Raw genomic sequence first — 12,982 nt, forward strand, 5'->3', positions numbered from 1 at the left:
GACCACCTGCATTCCCACCTGCATTCCCACAAGCTCTGAGACAATGGGGACATCTCACTTGTGTTTACCACTGTCCCTGGCTCTGGCATTCCAGGTGCTGAATAAATGTTGATTGCATGACCGAATACACACAGCTGCAAGTCAATGGAAATTTTCTGCAGTTTCATGGTTATTTATTGCATGTTGGTCCACATGATGCCTTTTTTAAAAAAATTTTTTTATTTTTTATTCCTTTTTAAACTATTTATTTATTTATTTATTTATTTGTTGGCTGTGTTGGGTCTTCGTTGCTGTGCACAGGCTTTTTCTAGTTGCGGCAAGCAGGGGCTACTCTCCATTGTGGTGAGTGGGCTTCTCATTTTGGTGGCTTCTCTTGTTGTGGAGCACAGGCTCTAGGCGTGCAGGGTTTGGTAGTTGTGGCTCGCAGGCTCAGTAGTTGTGGCTCATGGGTTTAGTTGCTCCGCAGCATGTGGGATCTTCCCAGCCCAGGGATCGAATCCGTGTCCCCTGCATTGGCAGGCGGACTCTTAACCGCTGCGCCACTAGGGAAGTCCCCACATGATGCCTTTTCATCAAATGCTCCAGTTACCTCCCAGATACGCCTTGATGTGGAGACCAACCACCTTTTTTGTTTCACTTGGTTTGATTTGAAATCCGCTTTGGGAGCACCTTGAGAAAGGAAGCGGAAGAGTATGTTGAGACAGCTGATTGGCTACACCATTCGTCACAGCAGAGGGTGGAGACGCAGCGCGGTGGCTGTCCAGCCCCACGGGGCTGTGGTCTACAGCTCTGCCATCACATGCTCTGAAATTGCCTTGAGGAATAAGAACCCTCTTTCTGGAAATCTGGTGTGGTTTTCACACGACCTGTTTGGGGAGCATTTCAAGCTATTTCTGACACCCACACCTGTCCCTCCTGCTTTTCTAAGGAATTGATTGGACTGGGTATGCAGGGGCCCAGCTCAGAGATCCCTGCTGGGCTGAAGGTGCCCTCCCTGCAGTCTGTGATGTGAAATCAGGTGGGAATGGGCAAAAGGAACTGAAAAACAAAAGCAAGTGTGTGGCTGTCTCTTTTCTGCATGTTCTCTATCTGTGTAGATTTAAACTCATTACTTGTGGATTAAACCCTGGGTTTAGGTTCCGCTCTCTTTAGATCACAGTGCTGTCACAGAGTAAACAGCTGTTGGAAGATGTGTTTGGAGCTTGTGATTGAAAAGTGCAAGGAGGAAGGGTATTTCCTAGTCTCATCTCACCAGTAGACCTAAAGTAGGCATCCGCGCTCAATGTGGGCTTCCTGTTTGCATCAGGAATGTTCAGACTCAAAAGGAGGAAAGAAAGAGATGGCCAGGCCAGGACAATAGGCTTTGAAGCCAAGCCACACTCCCCCTGCCATTTGTCACCCATTGAGAGAAAGATGGAGATATTCCACCTTTTCCATGATTTTGTGCCTCCAGCCTTTGGTCTCCCTGCCAGTTCCATGTCAATCCAGGACAGGCATGTGACTGATCCTTCTCCCCAGGCTGGTGTGAGTCTGAAGCCTGCACACTGGTGTCCTTTGCACCATAACAACGGGGCCCAAGTGGAGTGTTATTCTCCATCCCTGTGTATTAAAGATGGGCTGAGAATTCTTTGCCACTCCTCCCATTGAGAGGTGAAGCCACTCTCTACTCCCCTTGAATCTGGACTGGCCTGACTTGCTTTGACCCATAGGATGTGATGGAAGAGATGCTATGGATCTTCCAAGCTGGGTCTTCGAAGATCTGCAGCTTCTTCTCTCACTGACAAATCTCCTGCTTGGAGTGCCATGTGAGCTATGAGCTGCCTGAGACCTGTGGAGCAGCCTTGTGGGTTGGGGGGTGGGGGACCCAGGTGCTTCTGTGGACCGCTCACCTGAGCACGCAGTCGATGGCCATTACGGGTGGCCAGCCATATGAGTGAATGCGAAAGTGGTCATTCCAGCCCAGTTAAGCTCCCAGGTGGGTGCCGCCCCTGGTGACAACACCACAGAGCAGACAACCCCCCCAGCCGAGCCCAGACAACCCACACAACAGCCTCTACATTTTGAGATAGGCTGTTATGCAACAGTGGATAACTGAGTGACCCGAAGATGGGCTTGCTAACAAGATTTCTGAAGGCTGGAAATGTGTTTTCCCCATTAAAAAAAATAATAAAGTGCAGTGTTTAGCCAGAATGTAAATTTCCAATGAAAACTGCCTCTGGTTGGTGAATTCTTCAGTGTTGGGGCAGGCGGGGGTGGGGAGGGACATGTAGACCTTGTCATCCACCTTTCACTACACAGGCAGTGACACTCCTAGTTCCAGTGTCACCTGGCAATCCCTGTCCTCACTTTGGCATCCAGAAGCCTTTCTTTCCTTTGGCCAACTTCTCAAGCTGCTTTCGTAATATGGATTACATGGTATTTACATACCTTACCCGCCCCTACCTCCAACCAGCCAGCAATATCCAGATGTGTCTTTAAGTCAGAACTTGGTGCCTGTGGCCACAATGTGCCAAAGGTGCTCTTTATTTGTCTTTGGCATGAGGGAAGGTCGGGGCAGGGTCGGGGTACCCAGGACCTCTGTGCTGCTCCCCACTGTCTCATGTCTGGGGGCCCATTTTAACAACACTCCAGGTGTCTTTGCCAATTCTAGGGATGCCAACTCAGAGGTAAATGGACTGAGAGTTCATCCACTTTTATGTCAAATAAGCCTGCATTATCGGTGCAGGAAGGGAGGCAGAGAGGGAAGAATAGAAGCCTCTTGGAAGGGGAAAAGCAGGGTAGGAATCTCGCCTTCCTTCTCGCCCCCAAGAGAACCTGGCTGTGACATCAGTGACTGCTGTCAACTGAAAAAAAAAAAAAAAGGCAGAGAGTTGTGAGTTAAGAGTTAAATTGTGAGAATTGTGAGTTAAGTTTTATTTGGGGCAAAATGAGGACTATAGCCCGGGAGACAGCCTCTCACATAGCTCTAAGGAACTGCTTGGAAGAAGATGGGGGCAAGGTCAGTGTTATATATGATTTTGGTGAAGCGGGGATGCACAGTCAAGCACAGATGGAGGCCGGCTGCTGTTCACAAGGAGCAGGGGTCTGCATGAATGATTTCGGTGCTTTTCTAGACATGAGGAGATGCAAGAAATTGGGCTCATATAACCTTCTCCTGAAAATATCTAACCATCTGAAGGCCTGTTCTGCCTGTTTTCCCCAGAGCACTGAGTGCCTCCTTCCTGATCTCCGCCCTGAACTCCTTTCAGGGTGTGTTGAAGGTCAGTGACTGCCGTGGCTCGTGACCTTGTAGAAGCAGATGGTGAGTGACAGTTTTTAGTTGGCGCTGTCAAACCAAAATTCTACGTTTGCTATTGTCTCAGGTCGGGTTCCCGTGAAACAGGCTCTGAGGCACACAGGAAGCTTACTGGATGTGTCTTTGGGACCCACATCCCTGGAGGGGTGAAGGAGGTAGGGTGTGGCAAAAGTGAACTGTGATGCAGCCACAGCAAAGCCCTCAGCCAGCCCTTCGGGAGCCTCCGGAGCTAGGATGGCCCTTCAGAGCCATCTCTTGTTGATCGAGGGGCCAGGCCTTTGGTTGTCCCCCCCCCCGCCCCCAACAACTGTGGTGACCAACTCTCAAGGGACCGAGGGGCTCCTGGAACACGGCTTTTCAGCCCCAAAGGTAATGGGTCACCCTTCTAACGACCCGTCACTGGACGTGGGCTGCCTCTGGAGGTGACGTGAGCTTGGGAAGGGGAGGGTGTCTCTGCAGTGGAGGCCACTTCCCCACGAGGGCCCGGCTGAGAGCTGAGGCTGCCGGCATTCACAGAGCCCGAGGAAACGAGCCCCTCAGTCCCGAGGGTGCACCCGGGCACTGCCCCAGGCCCGCTGCAGCCATGTGTTTCCTCGAGGTGCTCGTGGCTGTGGAACAGGAGCGGGGGGAGCGACAGGAGCGGGAGCTGGACCCTGGCGGCCTCTGGGGCCTGGGTGTGCGCAGGGGGAGGGTTCAGGGTCCAAAGGTAGTGCTGAAGGTGACCATTCAGGTAGAACGACCCTCGGAGATGCCTGGAGAGGGGCTGGAGACTGTGCTGGTTCTGTCCGTCCTCCACCACCCTGCTGTCCTCAGGGCTGGAGCTGCTTTCTGCCGCCTTGGACACCAGCGAGAGTGGTCGGTTTGCAATTGGGAGCCATGGTGTCGGAAGGAGAAGGAGAAGGGGGTTCACCTCAGGAGCGAGGGGCGCTGAGCCTGTGACAGGTGCTCAGGATCAGGTGCTCCCTGTTGCCTCAGGCCCACTGCCTAAAACGGTGGGGAGCATGGCCTGGGCCATTTAAACTGCCCACCCCCCCTTCTTGCTCCTCTTCTCTCTTTTTCTCTCTCTCTTTTCTGACCCTGCCGCCACTCCCCTTTCCTAACACAAACCCCTGAACTCTCAGGTAATGTGTGGATAGGATGCAACTCCACTGAGTGGCAGGAAGACTCTCCATCCGGGAATCGGACCCGGACTCTGGGTCTCTTTCTGTCACCTGCTAGGTGAGACCTTGGCCCAATTCCCTGAGACCCCTCTGGATTTCTGTTCCTGAAGCCTGGCCTCTGGGTCCTCTGGACTGGACGCCCCCTGAAGGCAGCTGCTGTCCTGCTCAGCATTGCGTGATGAGCGCCAGGAGCAGGACCAGGTCCCGAGCGGCTCGTCAATCACCTGATGCACCAATGAGTGAATGACTGAATGAATGAAAGGACCACCACCTTGCAGGCCTCCCAGGGGGCCGCTGTGGGAACAGGCTTTGTGGACTGGCACCGTGAGAATAAACGTACTGTCTTTGTGACGGCTCAGAGCAAGGGAGGAGGTGAGGGCATCTTCAGGTACCTTCTCCCAGCCTGAGATGGAGAAGGAGTGAAGCCCAGAACCGAATCTTCTCCCCCCTTCTCCTGTCTGCGTGTCCCACGAGGGGATGGAGGCAGGAGACAGAGGCAGATACCTACGGTGCCTCAGAGTCACAGTAAAGGGGGTTCCTGTCTTAAAAGACATGGGTGGCTTCTCACCTGGCTTACCTGACCTCCCTGCGTTCGGCTGCGCTGGGGCTGGCAGCAGCGGATGCTGGGGACCACCTCCTGGCTCACGGGAGAGGTCACGTGGCTTGTGCCGTGGGCCCGCCTGGACCACGCCGGGAGATGTACTGGAAGGATCTGCTGTCGCACTCTCCCTCCCCCACATCCTAACAGGGAGCATTTCCTCTGAGCGGAACTTTCACACACAGGCCCACAGGAGGGCCCCATAAACTCGGTTTATTAACCAGCTGAAAGGCGAGTAGCCAGGGACCCAGGGCCCTGACGCTAGGAAGATTCAAACATCACCACGTCTGTTTATTTTTTTTAAGTTTCTGAGCGAACGTATGTTTCTGCATGTTTAGAGATTGGCAGCCCTGGAAAATGAAGTTTATTTATCCACCAGATACACATCATATAAACAGCTGCAAACAGCTCCCCCGCCCCACGCGGCTGGGGTGCTTGGCTCTGACCTGCGGGCCTGCAGCTGAAAGGTGGCTGCATTTCTTGCCTGTTGTGCTCTGGGCCAGGCCAGGGGATGCCCATGGGAGGCGGAGGCCTGCATCCTGGGACTCAGGTGGGGCTGAGACCCATTCTTGACTGCAGGTGGGGGCAGCTTCCAGAGTCTCCTCTGGCTGCCTCGAATCCCAGGTTTTCAACTCATTTGTTTCTTCCACCAACCCTATTGACCTTGCCCAGGCCCTGTGCTGGACCCTGGTGATGCAAAGGTGATCTGCCCGGCCCTTGGGAGCCCCTCACCCTGCAGGTGAGAGCCTGGAGGGGCCGTGTCTTGACAGGGATGGTGACTTCCCTCTGGGGCATCTTTCAGTCCCAAAGGAGACTGCCTGTCTCTTCCGTTCCTCCGGCAGCGGCAGCGACAGCTGTCCCTTGTCCACCCAGGTCTGTTCCCATCTGTGCCGGGGGAAGTGAGCTTAAGGACGTTTCCGGAAACGAGGAGAGGTCAGGATGCTCAAGTGTTTGGAAGTCATCCTAGAGAGTGAGCGCTGAGGCCTGCACTCTCCACAGACGCTGCGGCGGCTGGGGACTGCTCTGTGTTTGCACGTGTTCTAATTGATTAAATGTGGAGGTACTAAAAAAATGGAGTGAGATTCCTGGGCTGCTGATGGAATCTATCAGACCTTTCCTCCTTTGCATTTCAAGTCAGGCCAACGTACCAGTAACAAATGTGCAAGGATGGTAATCAGCCAGTACCCCGTGTCTTGTATGTAGTGCAGACCCCCGAAGAGTTATGGCCCTGGAAGGCTGACTTGGCCAGGGTGTTTGGATGTTATTGTTCTTCCTTCTAGGGAGAGCAGTTCACGTTTACAAGCTGGATCCTTATCAGACCAGGATAGGCAGAGGGTGCAGTTTCTTGCCTGAAAATTACTCTTCCTCTTAATCTTGCAGCCACTGAGTCAGCATCTTGTTTATCTTGGTTTCTCCCTTGAGTTTTGGACCTGTGTTTCCTAACAGGGAGGCTCTTTTTCCAGCCAGCTGAGCAGCGGGATTTCCGGGGCAGAATAGCCTTCCCAGTCTCCATCTTTAATTGGCCCAAGCTGTCAATGGGCACAGCCACCAGCAGGTGCGGGGTGGGCAGTGCGGCTGTCCAGAACAGGTGGGGCTTGAAGAGTGGCCAAGATGTGCGTTTGCACAGCCCAGGGGAAGGGAGGGGGCCTCACCAGTGAGGGGGCAGCCTGAGTAAAGCGCTGGGGGGTGAAGCTGAGCACAGGATGCAAAAGGGAAAGTCTGGAAGGCAGGACCAAAGGAGGTGTGATTCTAGGCTCCTGCCACACACACACCAGCTGGCCCCCTCCAGGGACATGGTCACCCAGGGTGCCTGAGACTGCGCATGTGCATGCGAACTGCTACTGTTGATTAAGCACTGGCCAGCGGTCGGGCCCCGTGCCTGGTGCCTTTCTGGCAGTGCCTTGTGTTTGGGGTTGAATCATATTCCCCCAAAACAGTAGTTGAAGTCCTAGCCCCAGTGTCTGAATGTGACCTAATTTCGAAATAAGGAAGCAGCTTAAGATGCGGTCGTTAGGGTAGACCCTCATTCAGGATGACAAGTGTCTTCTCTTTTTTTTTGTTTTGTTTTGTTTCATTAGCACTTTATTATTTGGTTGCACGGGTCTTAGTTGGGGCACGTGGGCTCCTTAGTTGGGGCACGTGGGCTCCTTAGTTGTGGCATTCAAACTCTTAGTTGCAGCATGCATGTGGGATCTAGCTCCCTGACCAGGGATCAAACCTGGGCCCCCTGCATTGGGAGCTCGGAGTCTTAACCACTGTGCCACCAGGGAAGTCCCACTAGTGTCTTCATGAGAAGAGCGACACTTGGACACATACAGGGAGAAGGCCACGTGGCGACAGAGGCAGGGATTGGAGCAATGAGCTGCAACCCAAGGAACGCCAAGGACTGCCAACCACCACTAGAAGCTAGGATGAGAGAGAAAGGAGTCTCCTCTATATTTTCAGAGGGAGCATAGCTCACTGACACCTTGATTTGGGACTTGTAGACACCAGAACTGTGAGACAATAAATTCCTGTTGTTTTAAGGCACCTAGTTTGTGCATGATGTGACAGCAGCCCTAGGAAACGAATACACACTGTTTTACCCTAAAGTGTCACTACTCCATGTGCGGCAGGCAAATAATGCCCCCTCCCCCGCCCCAAAGACCTCTGTCCTCTAGTCCCCAAAATCTGGTAAAAGGACTTCACAGATGGAATTAAAGTTGCCAGACATAAAAATAAGGAGATTACCTGGGTGGACCTAATCTAATCACGTATGCCCTAAAAGCAGAGAACTTTCTCTGGCTTGAAGAGAAGCTATGCCGGAGAGGGAGAAGTCAGAGGGATTCAGCATGTGAGGGGGACTTGATGTGTTGCTGCTAGAAAAGGCAGCGATGGAAGAGGGGAGCGGAGAGAGGCCCCTGGCAGTTGGCCAGCCAAGAGACGGGACCTGCAATCACCAGGAACCGAATTCTGTCTGCCAACACCCTGGATGAACCTGGAAACAGATTCTTCCCCCTGAGTCTCCAGAGAGGAACGCAGCTCTGCCTACACCTTAAGTTCAGCTGAGCCCACCCAGACTCTGAAGCACAGAGCCGTGGCATAGCTAAATGTGTGCTGTTTCAAGCCACTAAGTTTGTGGTAATTTGTTACAGCAGCAGTAGGAAACTAATACGCCATCTATAAAACAGATGTAGCAATGGACACACAGAGAACTTGTCCAAGTTCAGAGACCAGTTCAGTGGAGGAACTGGCCTGGGAACCCAGGTCTGACTGAAACCAACGTCCATGACTTACCTGTTGGAAGCTGAAGGCATTGGGACGAAGCAGATGACAGGTAAAGTGAGCCCTGACACATGACAGGGGCTGGCAGAGGGGATGGGAGGGGTGAGCAGTGGACTCCATGATCTCTGGAGCTGGTGTGGGAGTGGTACCCACAGCAGATGGCTGACATTGGTGGGGTCGTGAGAAATTACTGGGAATTCAGCAGGCTTGAACAGGAAATCGACTGAGAAATGGGGCCAGGTAGAGCAGCTGGGGCTGGCACTGGACAGCAGCCACAAAGATGGCCCAGGTGTGTGGGGACATATTGGTAGCAGAGGGTCTGTCTGCCTCCATCTTTGACCAAAGTTGTGTTTTGCCCATCAACTAACTCCCCGTAGGATGGCAGAGATCTGGTGAGAAGCACAGTAGCTGAGAAGCCTCCATCACAGGCTTTGTAACCAATCCACCGCACTACATAAATTAATCGGGTCCAGGATGGAAGGAGAAGGAAGTTAGCTCCCAATGATCTCTGGACAGAGTGTGCAACTCTCTTGGACTTGCCCCAACCAGTCGACTTGCGAGTGCCTTCTCCCCAGTGTAGGGTTGCATGTAAAATATAGAACGTTCACCTCAACCTGGATTTCAAATAAACAATGAATACTTTTTTAATATAAGTATGTTCCATGCAATATTTGTTCATGCAATATTAGGGAATACTTACACACAAAAAAGTATTTGCTGTTTATCTGAAATCCCAATTTAACTGAGTGTCCTGTGTTTTTATTAAATAGCTAAATTTGGCACCCCTAACCCAGTGGTGTTCTGAAGTGGTGTCTTGTCTTATTTGGAGAAGGCTAGCAAATGTCTTGATTCCTGTTTTGAAGCACACAGAGGATTTCTACAAAGCAAGAAACGGGTCCTTTCCTTGTCCCCAGAGGTTGGGACAAAACGATGCCTCAGTTGGATAAAACGAAGAATCTGCTGATCGTCATGACGGGCCAACACTGGAATGAATTTCTATGCGACACTAAGACCTTTAGAAGAAGGTGAGCAATACTTGCCCTAGAACGTTTGAGCTGCTTCTGGAATCAAGGCTATCAGAAGAGAAACTTGAACATGGTGACATCCAATATTCACCACCCATAAATAAGAACACCAGAGGCTCAGAAGGGCTGAGAAGCTTGCCCGCGGTAACACAGCAAAGAGCCGTGGCAGGAAACAAGGCCAGGGTTAGGACCGAGCTACAAAGAAGGAGGTCTGAATGCCTCTTCATTCAGACTGGAAATAATAATACCAACTAATATGTACTGATCATTTGCTATGAACCCAGCACTTTACCTGAAGCCTCCCATTCGGTCTGCACAAAAGCTCACTTAAGCGGGTTACCTCACTTTACAGGGGAGGATCTAGAAAGAAGGTGCAGATGTGAGGCCCATGGCAGGCAGAGCTGGACTCCAGGGCCCATGCTCCCAGCCACTCCAGGACAGCAGAGGGTGCAACCTGCAGGCTCACAGGCCAACTGAAAGACGGGCCAGTCCAAAAATTGAGACAATTGTCATAATCTGAATGGGATGGCCAACTTCTCTGGAAGGATGAGAAGAAAAGGCCCATTGGCCTACATTTCCATCCATCAGCTGAGGCTACCGCCCTACCCTGCCTGGACCTTACATGGCTCCCTGGACCTTACGTGGCCCCCACCACCTGCTCAGGGAACCCTGGCAGCATAAGAGATAAGCGCTGGTTCCAAAGCCAGGCTCCCTCCCTCCTGACTTTGGCAAACTCTCCATGTTTCCACTGCCAGATTTGTAAAACGGGGGTCAGAGTGGTACCCACCTTACAGGGTCCTTATAATCAACATGGGATAACCCATAGGGGCATGATCACAGTCGCTTGGAACAAAGTAAGCATCCAATAAATGCCATCCAAGCACCCATTCTGTGCCAAGAGAGCAGGGTCATGGTTCTAGCAAATGGGGAGCCACCAAGCCTCTGGGTGATGAAAGAGCAGGGCTGTGGTCCCCACCTCTGAGTAGGACAACTGGCAGAGAAGAGAGACTAGAGACAGAAGCCGCCCCAGAATCCTAAGAAACTGGGGAGCCAGGGCAGCTGCAGTGATACTAGGAAAAACAAACCAAAAAGGAAAGGGTGCACGGTTTTCAAAAGACAGTCCAGACCTGGGCGCCGACTGGCTTTGGTGGGAGGAGAGCTGGAAATCCCCACCCTGGAGGGTGGCGGTCCCGGGGGCCAGAAGCCCAAACGGGGGGCCGGAGGTCGAAGGTGGTGTCAGGATGAGGGTGCAGAGGCGGTTCTCAGGCTTGATCCAGGTGGAGAGATGCGGCCACAAACTGGAAATGTGGGGGCGCGGCCACGCTGTGGACAGAGAGGAAGCCAGAGGTAGGGACACGCCAGGCCAGGCCCGGTGGAGGCCGCCGCCACCCCCACCCAGGCAGGATCCCGAGCCCCAGACGTCGTCCAGGCAACACAGTCTGTTCCAGGTGGATTCCTGCTGCAGACACGCCTCGACATTAATCGCTCATCACCGGCCCAGAGGGATCGCCCCCGCTCCAGGCCGGCCTCCCCCCCCCCCCCGACTCGTCCGGCCGCGCGGCCCCTGGGAGCCGCCCGCCCTCCCACCCACCCACCCACTCTGCGCGCGCACGGCACGCCCGCGGCCACACGGGGGCGCTGGCGCCTGCCGCGCCTCCGCGCAGAGTCCCCAGCGCACAGGGCGCCCTGGGGACCGCGGCCTCCCTCACCTGGAGCCACCCGCTCCCAGGGCCGAGAGCCGCGCCGGCATCCGGCTCCCGCGAAAGAGTTAATTTTTGTTCAGCGCTGCTCTTGGAAATCTGTTAAAGACATCGCCCCCTCCCTTGATGGCCTTCCTGCCCAGCATGGGGACAAAATACAAGAGCTGTGGGACTCTGAAAGGGTTACTGGGTTTGTGGTTTTACGATGAGTCCTGCTCTGCAGTCCCCGTCTCCTTCCCCGAGTTTACCAGGATCTTGGCCGCATCGTTTTTCTCCCCTTCGGTTTATTAAAGTGAACTTCTTCTCACGTTTGGACGAAGTAGACACACACTCTCAGGAAACAGTGTAACAAACCAAACGCAGAAATCCGGAGAAGAGAGAGAGGAAGGCACCGTGGGAATCGGGTCTTGCGAGGAAAGGTAACAGCTGGGTGGGCCTTGCCCTAAAACGGCTTTGATTCTCGAACTTCTAAATATATGTCATAGACTAGGTGCAAAACCCTATGTAAATGCTCCCAGACGCCTTAATTAGGAAGGCCCCAAAGAGGCGAAGTTCAGTCACCATCAATCACCAACTATCTATTGAGAGCCTGTGGGCACAAAGACAGCTCATGAGCTGCCCACAACCAGCCAGGCAGTGTGCCAGGCCCTGGACCACGAGATGGGAGAGGCAGGCTGGGCTTTTCTGGGTGCTATGCTTTAGTGGTCCCCAGTGAACCCTTCTAGCCCCAAATGGTTGTCCAAGGTCAAATTCGACTGGGCTGTCTCCCAGGGCATTGCCATCTTGGTTCAGCCAGCCTTTCTCTCTCTGGTTCACCACCCTGGAATCAGGAGGTGATGCTGCAGGCACCTCATCATATTTATTTATTTATATTTTATTTTATTAATTAATTTATATTTTTGGCTGCATTGGGTCTTCGTTGCAGCATGCTGGAGTTGTGGCATGTGGGATCTTTTGTTGCAACAAATAGGCTTCTGTCTAGTTGTGGCTCACGTGGTCTCCAGGGCGTGTGGGCTCTGTAGTTTGCGGCATGTGGGTTCTCTAGTTGAGGCAAGCGGGCTCAGTAGTTGTGTCACAAGGCTTAGTTGCCCTGCGGCATGTGGGATCTTAGTTCCCTGACCAGGCATCAAACCCACATCCCCTGCATTGCAGGATGGATTCTTTACCACTGGACCACCAGGGAAGTCCCCCTCATCACTTTCATTCAGGCAACAGTAATATTGCCTTTGCCCATCAAAAACTATCGTGGGTTCCTGTGACACTCTTCCCGTTCTGAAGAGTAGAGTTCCCTAAACCCTGCTGGTAGCACAAGACGATGGAGAGCGATTGGGAGCTGGGGGGAGAAAGGCAAGAGCAGCTCCTGGGGACTCCCCTGGATAAGGAGGAGGAAGGGGAAGGCACGGGGCCTCTCCAGTGAAGTTCATCTGATACAGTGTTTTGCCATGGTGACAATTTCCTCTAATGTCTTCACTGCCTGGTGTGGTGGCCCTAGCCACGTGTGGCTATTGAGTACTTGAAATGGGGTTGGTGCTACCGAAGACATGAACTTGAAGTCTTATTTAACTTTAATTGAATTAACTTAATCACATTGGCTGGTGGCTGCCTTACTGGACAGCGCAGCTGCAGGCAGTGACAGTGAGCATGGATGGGGAGGGGGCAGCAGGTGGCAACAGGACGTCATGGTTGATCTCATCCTAATTTGTCCCACACCAGCTAAATCCACCCTCATGTTTTCTCTCCAGTCCGCTGTGTTGGACTGGAGTGTTGTTTTGGTGGAGGTGGTGGCTGAGTCCAGGGTAGGGGTGGAGGGAGGCTGTGGAGCCTTGCAACCCAGCAATGACATGCCATCAATTGCCCTTAAGCAGCAATGGGCCAGGGATTAGTGGACTTTTCCAGGAGATACCGTTACTAGTAGACAGGGGTCAACAGTGCGATTCCTA

This window comes from Hippopotamus amphibius, chromosome 5 (genome assembly GCF_030028045.1).
Source record: "Hippopotamus amphibius kiboko isolate mHipAmp2 chromosome 5, mHipAmp2.hap2, whole genome shotgun sequence".
NCBI classification, from domain to species: domain Eukaryota; kingdom Metazoa; phylum Chordata; class Mammalia; order Artiodactyla; family Hippopotamidae; genus Hippopotamus; species Hippopotamus amphibius.